Source organism: Numida meleagris, chromosome 10 (genome assembly GCF_002078875.1).
Source record: "Numida meleagris isolate 19003 breed g44 Domestic line chromosome 10, NumMel1.0, whole genome shotgun sequence".
In the NCBI taxonomy this organism is placed as follows: Eukaryota; Metazoa; Chordata; class Aves; order Galliformes; family Numididae; genus Numida; species Numida meleagris.
Genome location: NC_034418.1, coordinates 14370694 through 14382484, shown reverse-complemented (window position 1 = coordinate 14382484; position 11791 = coordinate 14370694). Strand labels below are relative to the sequence as shown.

The window sequence follows — 11791 nt, the reverse complement described above, 5'->3', positions numbered from 1 at the left end:
GCTGCATGCTGCTAGACACTGCAGAGAACAGGAGCACTCACATCCCTGGACGTCCTCACGTCAAGAAGCTGCCTACCTAGCAGCTCCCATTGCAGAGCTCTCCTCAAAGAGCTTCTGCTATTCCAGAGTCATGTCTCTAGTGGAGCTAGAAAGGTCACGTCCCCTACCTGGTTTTTTTTTATGAGTAGAGAACATGACATGTAGCCAAGTTTTCCATGCTAAGAATTTCATGTTACATATTGTTAAAGATGACTGAAATAAGTTATGTACACATCAAAATGAGTGAACTTTTACCTCTTCTATTGCAAGCTATCCGTGACATCCTTGGAAATCATTGACTTCTTAGCTATTGACATTGGTGGGGGAAGGGGAAAAAGGTTTATCTTGCAGGAAATGCTGACTCAGATTTCTCAAGAAAATCTACTTTCTTAGCTGAAGAAGAAAGATTCATTACTTGCTCATCTCGGTGAAATCTAATTGTGACATTTATATTCTGTATTAATTTGATTCAGTAAAGATCTCCAACCTAGGCAAAGAAGCCAATCGTAATAATTTGTTCTGAAGCTTTTATTACTATTGTGTTTTGAATGCAGGTATTAAAACAGCAGTGGAGCAGCAGATGCTATACCTTGCATATTGCTAAAGATGCTACCTGTGCAGTTCCAAAAAACACGGGCCCTACTAATGGGAAGAAGCAGAAGAACTCCCATTGACTTCAGTTGAGTATAGATTTCAGGTGGCAAATAGAGTGGTGTTACTTTCTGAGGAACTGTTTACAGTAGCTTTGACTTCTCTTTTGTACTTTATAAAATAGAGTTACATTCCATAAATAAAGTGTCTGCTTTGCATTAAACTCAAGCTTTCTTTTTAAGTAAGTTGAATAAACCTGCTTAAATAGATGAGACTGTTGGTTCTGGGAGCTGTGACTGAGTGTGTATTTTTTCAACATTTTCAAATGCTTGTTACAATTCCTACTTATTTCACAGCAATATTGCACAATAAACATTTCTTTTCTGATTAAGGGATTGAAAGAGAGCTGAATTATAAACAGTATTAATATAAAAGGGAATTTCTATCCGGTGCTCTGTAGGCCTGAGTTTATTTGACCTTAAACAATCAGTCAGAAGAAGTCACATCAGCTGCTGTACACATTCCACATTATGGAGGAATTAAATTAAGCAGCTTTAATATCTGTGAAATGGCACAGGACTGAAAGAGAATCGTTCCAATTTATGGAATTTATATCTGATTTACTAGTGCATGTCTAGCAATTCCAGAGCCACCAATTGCTTTAAGACCACCTCCGAAGTGTTTTTTATCACTTACAGTAAATGTGCTAACATCATGTTTTAATTAAACATTTAAAGTGCATCAAACAAATTTATTGATGCTGCCAGAAGAGGCAAAAAGGAAGGCAAAAAAAAAAAAAAAGAATTTCTGCTATTTGCAAAATGCCCTGGTGTATGCACAGTGGTGTGACCCCTGTAAGATTGCTCTCAAACATTCCAGCTAATGTCTATAAATTAACAACTGCTTCCCCTCCCCTCCAGTCCCTCATTTTCCATCCCCAACCCCCAAATCATACTTTGTGCATAAGAACATGGTAGGAGCTTGTTGAAAGCCATTCAGCTATAATATCAAATGGTTGTGAACACTGCATTTATTTTTGCTCCTTGAACGCAGGCCTGATATTGAAATGATATAAAAGTCCCAGCAGCGCTTTATATTGATGTTGGCATTAAAAATGCTTTTTCTGTTAGTGAGAGAGAAGTTTCCCCCTTAAAAAAATAAAAGCCAATACCAGGCCTATCAAAACTTTATCATCCTGTTACCACTTGGGCACGGTATTAAATATTCAGAACTGGAGCTGGTTTTCATTAAAAATCCTTTTCCCTTCTGCACTGGGGATCGCAGACCCGCGACGGGTCCAGAATTCCTATAATCCTTTAAAAAAGAGAAAAGTAAGTATGGCCTTGCCATCACCTGCAAAGACACGCTTGGATTTCAGCCCCAAGCTCACAGAACTGATGCAGGGCAGCAGGGGCAGAGGTTGGCCTGGGAGCACCACCTCCTCCGGTCCTGCTTGTTGCCCGAGGATGGAGGACCTTGGGGAACGTGGCCCAACGGTTCATTGCAGAGAGGCAATCTGCAGAGGGCTACGTTATGATTTATGCTTTATGGCACCAAAACTACGGGCATGTTTTTTGTATACATAATATAGCTTGGGTTTCCTTAGGAAGGGAAGAGTATTTTGTCTTCCTGAGTAACCATTCGTTTTAGAGACTGATGATTGTGGCAGGTTTGCTTTCTTACATGTATCTGTTGTGGTATTTAGCTGTTCTCTCATATGCAGTGGGTCATAATATGAACAGAAAGCATATTTCTGTACCAAACAGACGTATGTGTGCTGGTGCCTAGAGATAGGTGTCTAAGCAATTCTTATTAAGGTCAGTTGCCTGCTAACAAGCTGATATACAAATGTGAAGGGCATTTCATTTATATTATATTACATATCATCTTCAATTGAATTTGCTCCGTTTGTTCAAACCCAATAACTATAAACATCATATGGTTGGAGAGGAAACAAGCAAGGAACCTGATAGCTGCTGGATCTGCCAGGAAACTGTAGGCAAGGCAGAACTCAGAATGCTGTGGCAGAACTGAGAATGGCTATTGCTGGGAGACTGTGACTTTTATTAAGAGAAAAAAATAAATAAGGACGACAAGTAATGTTATCACTAGGGATCAGAATCCTTATTTTTGCATGCCATTCAGTCACAGACTACATGAAAGATACCGTGGCATCCAACACAGTGGGACAAGTATTTTAATGGTGGTAATCCACTGATGTGAGAACCACCACTAGCTCTTCATCCTCTGTGATCTCCTGTCCTGCACTGACTCACCCCAGTTTGCAGCAGACAATCCTAATGCAGGGTGTTTCATGGTTATCTCGTGGTCTATGTCTATTTTTGTATCTGTTGTCTCCTGCTTTATACTTAGCTCTTCAGGCGTTCTAGAATTTAGTATAATGGAGCCCAATCAATGATGTGAGCTACTGAGCAGTAACACAGTGTGAATACGAGGAAATAATTGTGTCTTTCAGCAGGAAGGTAGAGACATTTTTCTAGAGAAAAGAAATAAAGGCCTCAGAAGAAGGATGCAGCATTTCTCTTCATGTCGCGTTTATCTTGGATGATTTACCATTGTGTTCTAGGGGAGTGATTTTCAAAAAGAATGAATTTTGCATTAAATCCTGAGTATGGTTGCTGCAGAAGAGAAGATATTTGCCTATTCAGATGATGAGCTGGATGCATAAGTGATCGCATCAATGGGTAATGTGCACATTCACTCATGAGAAAAAATTTGCATGCCCTATAAAGACCTAAAAGTTGAACATCTGGCCTTTTCTGTGGCACCTCAATTTTGCATCAATGTCTTCTATTCCTTGAAAGGTTTATTCCTAAAACCGTCAGATCATCACAGTCTTGATACAACATTCACTGCACACTGTTGGTAAATGAGCCAAGCTCAGCTGTGGTGGAATGACTAATAGTTTTGCACTACAGATGTTACATTTACCAGGAGGTCCTTCAGTTGTACATGGCTGGACATGCATGGCAGAAAGACAGGTGCTGTTCTTCTGCCATGCAGGAGAGACTGAGGACAGACCATTTTGTCCTAGTGGAAAAGTCATTTAACTTACATAACTCTCTTCTTCTATCTAGCTCTTAGATTTTGCAAAAATATATAGTTACTATCGGTATGAACCATGAGAAAAGTATGCCCCAAGTGATATAAAGTAAAGTATCTGTCCTCTCAGCTTTGCCTTGCTGCCTGTACACCCAACTGAAGTCCCATCCCTCTGGTTCCTGCTAGGATTCTGGGAAAGCCAAAGGCTGTACCTGTCTATAACACTGAATATCGTGATATTATTTTTCTGTGCTATTGCCTTGAAAGCACGCAGTGCAAACTGCACCTAACCAGAAAGACTGGTGGACCAGGCACTTCTCTTGTGTCTGCTGCTACCTGGCTGCTGATGCAGATCATTGGTTTGCTGTGGGCGTTCACTCCTCGGAGCAAGTCTTCCACATCTCATTGTCTTTATTTTTGTAATTTTGCCCTTGCCCCGACCACTCCAAATCCAGTTTGGGTTTGGACTGTGCAGCTCTGATTATGAGTCACAGCAATATTCTCACACATCCTGGTATATTAGTTAGGGGACCTGTGAAACAGCAGTAGGACAGAAAGTTATTAGTTGAAATTCCCAAATGAAGGCACAAATGCTGAGGAACTCGCTCTGGTTTTATTTGCCCCAGCTGAGGCAGAAATCTTGTGCAGCATGCATAAATAGTTACCTGCTAGCTAGGAGAAGGGAGTTATATCTGCTGGGTCACAGCCATCAGACTTACACTCTGGGTGCAACCTAAGGGGCTCTCAGCTTTCGGACTTCCAGCCCAGTTTTGCAAGACTGCAACTTAGGAAATTAAATCATATCAAGCTTGAATCACTTTTTTCACTGGAAGTCAGGGCCCAAGTGCACGGAGATCGCTCAGATGAGTTTTGATTGCAGGACGAGTGGTGGGCTTAAAATTAAAATTATGAGGAAGCCAGTGCTTCTGATGGCTTCTAGCCCTGCCAGCTGCTGGCAGACACTAAAGAAGGAGGGCCCAGGTGCTGCTAAAAGCAGGTGATGGGGAAGATAACGAGGGGGGTTAGCAGCCATTCCCTCCCATGCCGAGAAGGCACTCTACATGCTTGTACTTCTGACCCCAAGATCAAGTTCCAGATAATGATGTATGTAAACCTTGGTTATCTTTCAGAGAAGCCACAAGAAGCCTAAAACTGAACTCTTTTTTTTTTTTTTTTTTTTTTCCATGAGGAAATCCTGTAGCAGCACTGCTCTGGCACCATGACTGCAGCTCCGCTGCACCTCTGCTGCAATGGGTGCTGCAGGAGCGCGCGCCAGCAGTCAGAAATGAGAGGGCAGAACCTCGGGAGCTGTCACCTCCACCCATCTAACAACAGTTTGCCCATCTGAGGGCTGGTGGGGAGCGTTTGCTCATCTGCCTTAGCCCTGGAAAATGACGAGGTTAAAAATTAATCTTTGCAGCTGGCAACTACTGTAGCGAGCTGACACGGTGGGGGCAGAGTTTTTTCCAATACCAGGAATGTTATGTAGCTTTGGAGTGGCCCAACAGCAGGGCTCACGTGTGGTAGCTTGACCCAGACTGAAGGCACTGTGTGACCTGCAAAGAGCTAAGTGCGCCTTTTGGCACTGACCTGCAGCGCACCTTTTGCACTGACCTGTTTAATTTTGGTGATAGGAAGATGCTGGCATCCTGACTCCTCACTGTGGCAGCGTGCTTCCATCTGCAGAATGGAGAACTGTGCTAGGATGTGTACCTTTCCTTTGAATCTGCAGGATTAGATGCACTAATAGCAGGCTATTTGAGTGGTGTGGGTAACTATAAAACCTTATGGTGTATCACCCCTCTTATTAGTGGCTCCTCGTGCTTTCCTTTGGCTCATCAGCTGCAAAAGGACATAGCCACGTGCTGCTGGAATCGGCTTGAAGCTGAACCCTGAATTTCAGGTAGATTAAAAAAAGGCAATCGCTGCTGGAGCAGACTGCAGGAGATGGAATCTAAACCTGCTGGAGCCAAACTGACACCAAAAAGCGCCAGCCTGCCACTGCTGTAAGTAGTGCAGCAGTTACCTGAATAGCTGTAAAAGTGCAAATCCGTAGAGGGGACAGGAAAGAATAAAGAGAGAGCTGCCCTACCCGTCTCCTGCTCCACAGGGAATAAGGCAAGCTGCACTACAGCAGCAAATGCTCCAAAGGGAGAGGAAAGGGCTGCGGCTGAAATCTCTGTGCAAACCACAGGGAAACAATTCTGTGTCTCCAGTTCTGTCTGTCTCATTCCGGTGCTGTGCAAATAAATAAGCTCCATGATTGCTGAAGACCTCCTGCAAATGTGCTTGCACTCTGCGCTCCTGGGGCACGGGCAATGGCTTTTTGCATTTGCGTGAGCAAAGCTGGTTATGAGAGCTGAAAAAATAACGCAGCCATTGTCACCTATCACCTCGTGTCCGTTAGATGGGGATTAAGTCAACATCATTAGACACATTCTTTCTGCAAGATGGTTCTGCAAAAGGATTCAAGTGCATACCCGTCCTGCTCGAAGTACTAACGCTGCTCCGGCACTAGAAGTAAGTGCCTTTTGAAGGCAGTTCAGAGCCCCCGTGCAGCTGCCTGCTTTATAGCTCGTAGCTGCGTGTCACCTTTGAAGGCTGGGGATGGCAGTGGCAGAGCGGTGACTCCCAGCCGGGGGAAGCAGGCACTCGGCACATTTCGTCCCTCGCAATTAAGGGAGAAAAGCAGAATCCGGGGAAAATTCAAGCGGCGTGTTTTAGTAAAGGACTGCTCCCTTCCTTTGGTGAATTACCAGTGCCACTCACAGGGACGTGCAGGACCGATTCAAAGCACAGACAATAAGCACACGTGAAACTTGCAAGAACAAGCCTGTAGAAGACTTAGTTTATTACTCTTCGTCATTTACACGCATCCTTCTAAAGTAAACGTGATGAAAAGCTGTGTGCAAATTACCAAGTCAAAGGCTGTTGTTCTGTTCTGAGCTCTCTTTATATCAGAGGGCAAACTTCCCAGTGCAGAAATACCGTCCTGTGATAAAATGACTAATACACGACTAAAGCCGTTTTCCATTGTGCAGGCGTGGCTCTGGGGATCAATTGTTTTCCATGGTGGATCCCTCAGACAGTGAATTCCTCTGGTGGTTGGTATGATATTCATGGCCAGGGCTGTTAGTCACCTCCAGGGAGCTGAAATAGGATGCCACTCCGGTTGCTCTTATTAATCTCGACTGCAGGTGTGAAAATTAATTTCATGGGTATTTTTATCATTTCCTTTTTGTTAAGGATTAGCGTTTCCCAATGACCCGGACTCCGGATGGAGGCAACCACAATGGTGAGCTAATGCCGGGGAGCAGGAGGGGAATGGGGCATGAAACTTTCCATTCCGGCTTGGTGTGGACAATGAATGCCCCTGAACGATGTCAGATGTCTTCACGACATGCACTTCTGTGCACCGAGACTCTACAAAGCAAGCCTGGAAAACGCGGGTTGTTCTCAGTTCTGTGGGAGAATAACACATTTGCCAATAGCGGGAGAAAAAAGGCGAAGTTAAATGTATCAAACCAAATCAAATATAGCTGCTTAGAAAGGTACAGCTCCTATTTGCTGGCACCCGTGCTGTTTTCACATAGATTTTCTGACAGATGCTGCTACGTCTCCATGGTCAAGAAGACAGCTCCAGCTGCTGGGATCTCAACATGGGGACCACAGCAAGCTGGAGGCCAGGCATGGGAATGGGAATGGGGATGGGAGGGCAGAGCTCGCCTGCTGGAGAGGGCTGGGGGTGGGAGCAGCTGGAGCCATGGCAGGGAGAGGAACACTCAGTCCCCAGCTCTGCCCAGGATTAAGCCCTGGCTGCTGGCAGCGATGTTGGCTCCCGAACTGTCTCGTTTTCATTGACACCTCCTCCTGCCAAAACCCGGTGAGTAATGCTCAGGAGATAAGCAGGTTAGGCCAGATTCAGCCCGATAATTGAAGGTTGGAGGTAATGTGAGATCCTTATGTGCTCCTGCTGGCACAGCTCCTCTCTGCCATAATGCCACACAAACCAAGTGCCTTGTGCTGCTGAAGACCCCATCGCTTACCTCAAGCATTTCTATGCTTTACTCACACGGGATAAGCCCAGCACATGGCACTCAGCCCACCATGCCAACTACCAATGAGTCTGTGCCATCTCAGGCTTCAAGACATTAAATCACAGCTTTGTTAAAAGTTACTGAAGTCGATCACTTCAGTAGTCACACATGGAAACATCGCCTCTGAATCGTGCCCCCCTCGCCACTCACTGGCAGTCTGCTTTGGGGAAGAGAGAGCACCTAAAATTCACGTATTATTTCATGCTGCCACTGCTCCTTGCTGCTGAAACAACTCAGTGCAGAGCAGAAGGGAGAGAAGCAGCAAGGATTTTTCAGAGCTAAAATAGATACAAACGCCTCGTGCGTATCACAGGGCTTTGCTGGGACAGCTCGGTGTGGGATACTGATGTAATTGTTTTCTTCTCCTCCTTTAACAAATAGTAGTTTTCTGTAGAGATCAACCTGGGCACCAGATTTTACCAGATTCTCTATTTACTCGCTTCAGCTAATTTGAGAACAAACACATTATATAACCCAACATCATCATCCCAGTTATAAATGACGAATTCCATCATAAAGCCTGATAAAAATCTTTATTGCAATTTCACTTTTTATATCTTTCAGACAAATAGGTTTTTGGCACCGGGGATGTCTGTATTGATTTTTACATCGAGGCTGGGCCATTCATGAAAATTAGCAAAGTGGGACATGCATCATAGGGTGAGCACAGCACAAACCTGGTGGCACCAACCTCCAGTCGGAGAGAGTTCTTTCTGGATCATATGGAGTTATTGGGGATATTTGGAGTGTTTTAGAAACACGATAAGCAAGCAGTGGAAATGATGGATTCGGCAACACCGATGCAAAACTGAAAAGAGAACAGAGAGGGAAAACAAGCTGCATTAGCAGAGAGAATTCTACATAAAATACACCGGAGCGGCTGGGGAAGAGGCAGCCAAGATGTTCAGCTGCAAGTGGAGTCCAATTTGATGCTCAGCATGAGTTTAAAAGGAAGATTTTCTCATCTTTAAAATAAAAGAGCAGTGTCAGACGTGGATGGGGCAGCAAGCTGCAGTCACAGGAACGGGTTGTGCCAGGCTTGGGAAAAGAGAGTGCTGAAAGCAGCTTGTTCTGCTGCGGTACACTTAGGGACGTGTTCATTTGAGGACTGGCTTTGTGCATCCAGACAAAACACACGTGTATGTTAGCACCCGGTTTGCGGAGGAGATCCACCACAAGTCAGTGGGAATCCTGCCTTTGGAGAGCAGACCTCATTCCCTTGCCAGCCCATAGCTCTCGGGTTTTGCAGCCCCGGCCCTTTGACACAAACAAATTGCTGCCATCCAGGACCCGATCCTGCTGCCACTGAAATCAATGGAAGTTTTGCTGTTGGCTTCCATGGGATGAAGGATTCAATCCGGCAGTCGATAGGGTTTGGGTGTCCTTTGTCTACGTAGGGTCACGTTAATACTGCAGGATGGGCCTAAATCATATCCATTATTGGGATTTAAAGCCGAGCATAAAAACAGGATTAAGGCGAAGAGAGGAACAATCCCAAGAGCGAGCGGGGAGCCCCGAGTGAGCCCCAGCCATCAGCATGCACAGGGCAACGAAGGGGGAAACCCACCGAGGAGGTCCCCTCCTCTCTGCTCCTTCTGCAGGAAGCTTGGAGTCACCGGCTCTTTATTAACAATTAACAAAGCCTGGACAGAAGCGATTATTGTCACACTCACACTGATATTAATCGATGGCGCTTGTTCGCCGCTGCTCCTGTTCCCTCTTCCCCGACACCGCAGCACCGCCGGCAAATCGGGATTCACGGTGCATATGTTGGTGCTCCACTTAATAAAAAAGACACCTATATTTTCAGATAAACTTTGTTAGTAATTCATGAGGTAAGTGACTATTTATGCTAATCGGGGAGAAATATATTCTCGAGCGGAGCGCGTTACATAAATTTGAATGCAAAATGTTCAATTATGAAGTAAATACAGGTAACGCAAATAGTAAATTACATCCAATAAAAATATATAAAGGACGTGTCTTCAAAGAGAGCGCGGCTTTTATTTGCATCTGCGAGCTGCTTGAAGAGAAAAGAATTAATAAATGCCGAATTACCGCCGCGATGACTGAGCTCCGAAGCCCCGGCCCGCGCTGACTCCCCGCAATCAGAGCGTTGTTCCATGCCCCCGATAGAAGGCAGGACTGTTTCCTCAGCAATTTTATCCCCGCCAGATTATCTCGTCTGATTCTATTAATTCTCTCCCATAAATCTGCTAACAGCGATCTGTGATTTACTCACCCTGTTAACTGATCTGAGGACTGTTAAAAGGATTTATCTGGCGCTGCACCTAGGAGCGGGTTGTGCCTTATCACTGTGCTCCGAAGAAGTCTCTCGGAAAGCAATTTGCCCGGTTCCATAGTCAAATTCAGCGGGCACTGTTTAGTTCTGCACCATAAAAATCAGACGCCGGGCAAACAAAGGGAGCGGTAACTGTACTTAATGTGTTGTTCTTGATCCGCACCCAAGTCAGAAGGCATCGTGGTCCGAGCTCCTCACCTGGAGCAGGGCAGGAGGTGCGGGGATGCGCTGCCTGGGTCGGCGCTGGGGAAGGGAGCGGGGCTGGGACGTGGCCTGGTGGCAAAACCCGAGCCTGAATAGCTCTAATTGAAATGAAAGCGTGCGATTGTTAAGGGAGAAACGCTGTTAATAGGGGACTGTAAATGTTTAGACACCCGTCGTGAATAGCCAAATAATAAAGGAAAATAGCACTACAGTGAGAATTACAGAGGGGAGGGAGGAGAGTGCTGCCGCTTCTGAAGGTTATCCAAAAATTGCTAATAATCCTTTCTCTCTGCTACGCCGTGCCGTTTTGGGGCGGCAGCTCTGCAATAATCACACCAGAACAATGCTGTGCAATAATTCCAGGGCTGCTCTGGAGGTCAGAGCTCCGCTTGCACTTGCTCACACTGGTGTCGAGGAAGAGGCGCTCCCCCTCAGCTCACCCAAATTCGTGCTCTTTGTCTCAAGTTTACTCAGAAATGTACTGGTTTGCAAACGGAGCACTTTGAATCCACCCGTCCAAATAAACTGTGGGATGGGGCCGGAGCCGTATTTCCACAGCCATCCATCAAACGTGCAAGTGAAATACTGCGAGTGCGCGTTCCGAAAAGCAATAACCTTTCCATTTGAAAATATCAGCGCACATTTTATGCCTCTCACAGGTGAGCACGTTAAGTGATATACAGTGCCACATTCATCTCGCCCGGGGAAAAACAAGCGTGGGGAACGGGGCCGTCCTGGGGGGGATTGATGCCCCGAGCTGGGAAGTTTTGTTGGTTCCGATGGTGTGCAGGAATAGGAAAGCCAACCCGAGTTGCATTCGGTTTGTCACGAATTGCAGTCTCTAAGATAAAGCAAGCAGATGTCCGGGGCTCTGTGTGTGTCTTTGGGGCCGTGCAGGACTGTGCTTATGTCTCTCGTGCCGTCAGGAGCACGCTTTAGCTTTGCACAGTCGCCTCTGCGATCCCGTCTAGGCGTAGTTATCCTGCTCGCCTTGCAGCGTGCCCTCCGTGCCTTTGGGCAGCCGGGAGCAGCACGGCCACACGGGTTCATGCCGATAATGGCACAGTCGGAAGATGTTATCCATTTGTGAGCCCGCTCTCCCCGTACTATTTCCTAAGCAGAGATTCTTTGGCTGTCGCAAACGATGCTTTTCACAGTTGGTGAAAAATTACCCGGCGACTCACCCGCACCTACAAAGTCTTATAAATAGCAAACTGCGAGGGGAAGGGGGAAAACGAGCATCTGAAGTACAACGTTCAAGACGCCGGTTTAATATATGACCAAGTGTCAGAAGTCAGGTTTCTGAGAATTACTTTTCAGATAAACAACTTCACAGCGCCGCACTTCATCTTACTTACTCGAGACACCCCATTTATCACGGAATTACAAGGAACTTTAATTCTATCGATATTCCCATAAAATCCAGCCTGGCGGCTCGGGAGGGGTACCTCGGGAGCACCGGGACCGCCGCAACTCAACCTTTCCCCCCCACCCC

The 11791-nt window shown here is 45.8% G+C and overlaps 1 long non-coding RNA gene across 3 annotated transcripts in view; it reads right to left on the bottom strand.

Moving 5' to 3' along the window:
• LOC110404171 overlaps positions 6513 to 11791 on the bottom strand; it is a 6140-nt gene continuing 861 nt past the window's right edge. The window contains exons 1-3 of one of the 3 annotated variants that reach the window (XR_002442087.1): positions 9464 to 11785; positions 8468 to 8598; positions 6513 to 7155 (exon numbers count right to left, since the gene is read on the bottom strand). This is a non-coding gene — a long non-coding RNA (uncharacterized LOC110404171). Of the gene's footprint in view, positions 7156 to 8304; positions 8599 to 9463; positions 11786 to 11791 lie in introns of those variants that run through there. The other 2 variants (XR_002442088.1, XR_002442086.1) reach the window with 2 other exon arrangements.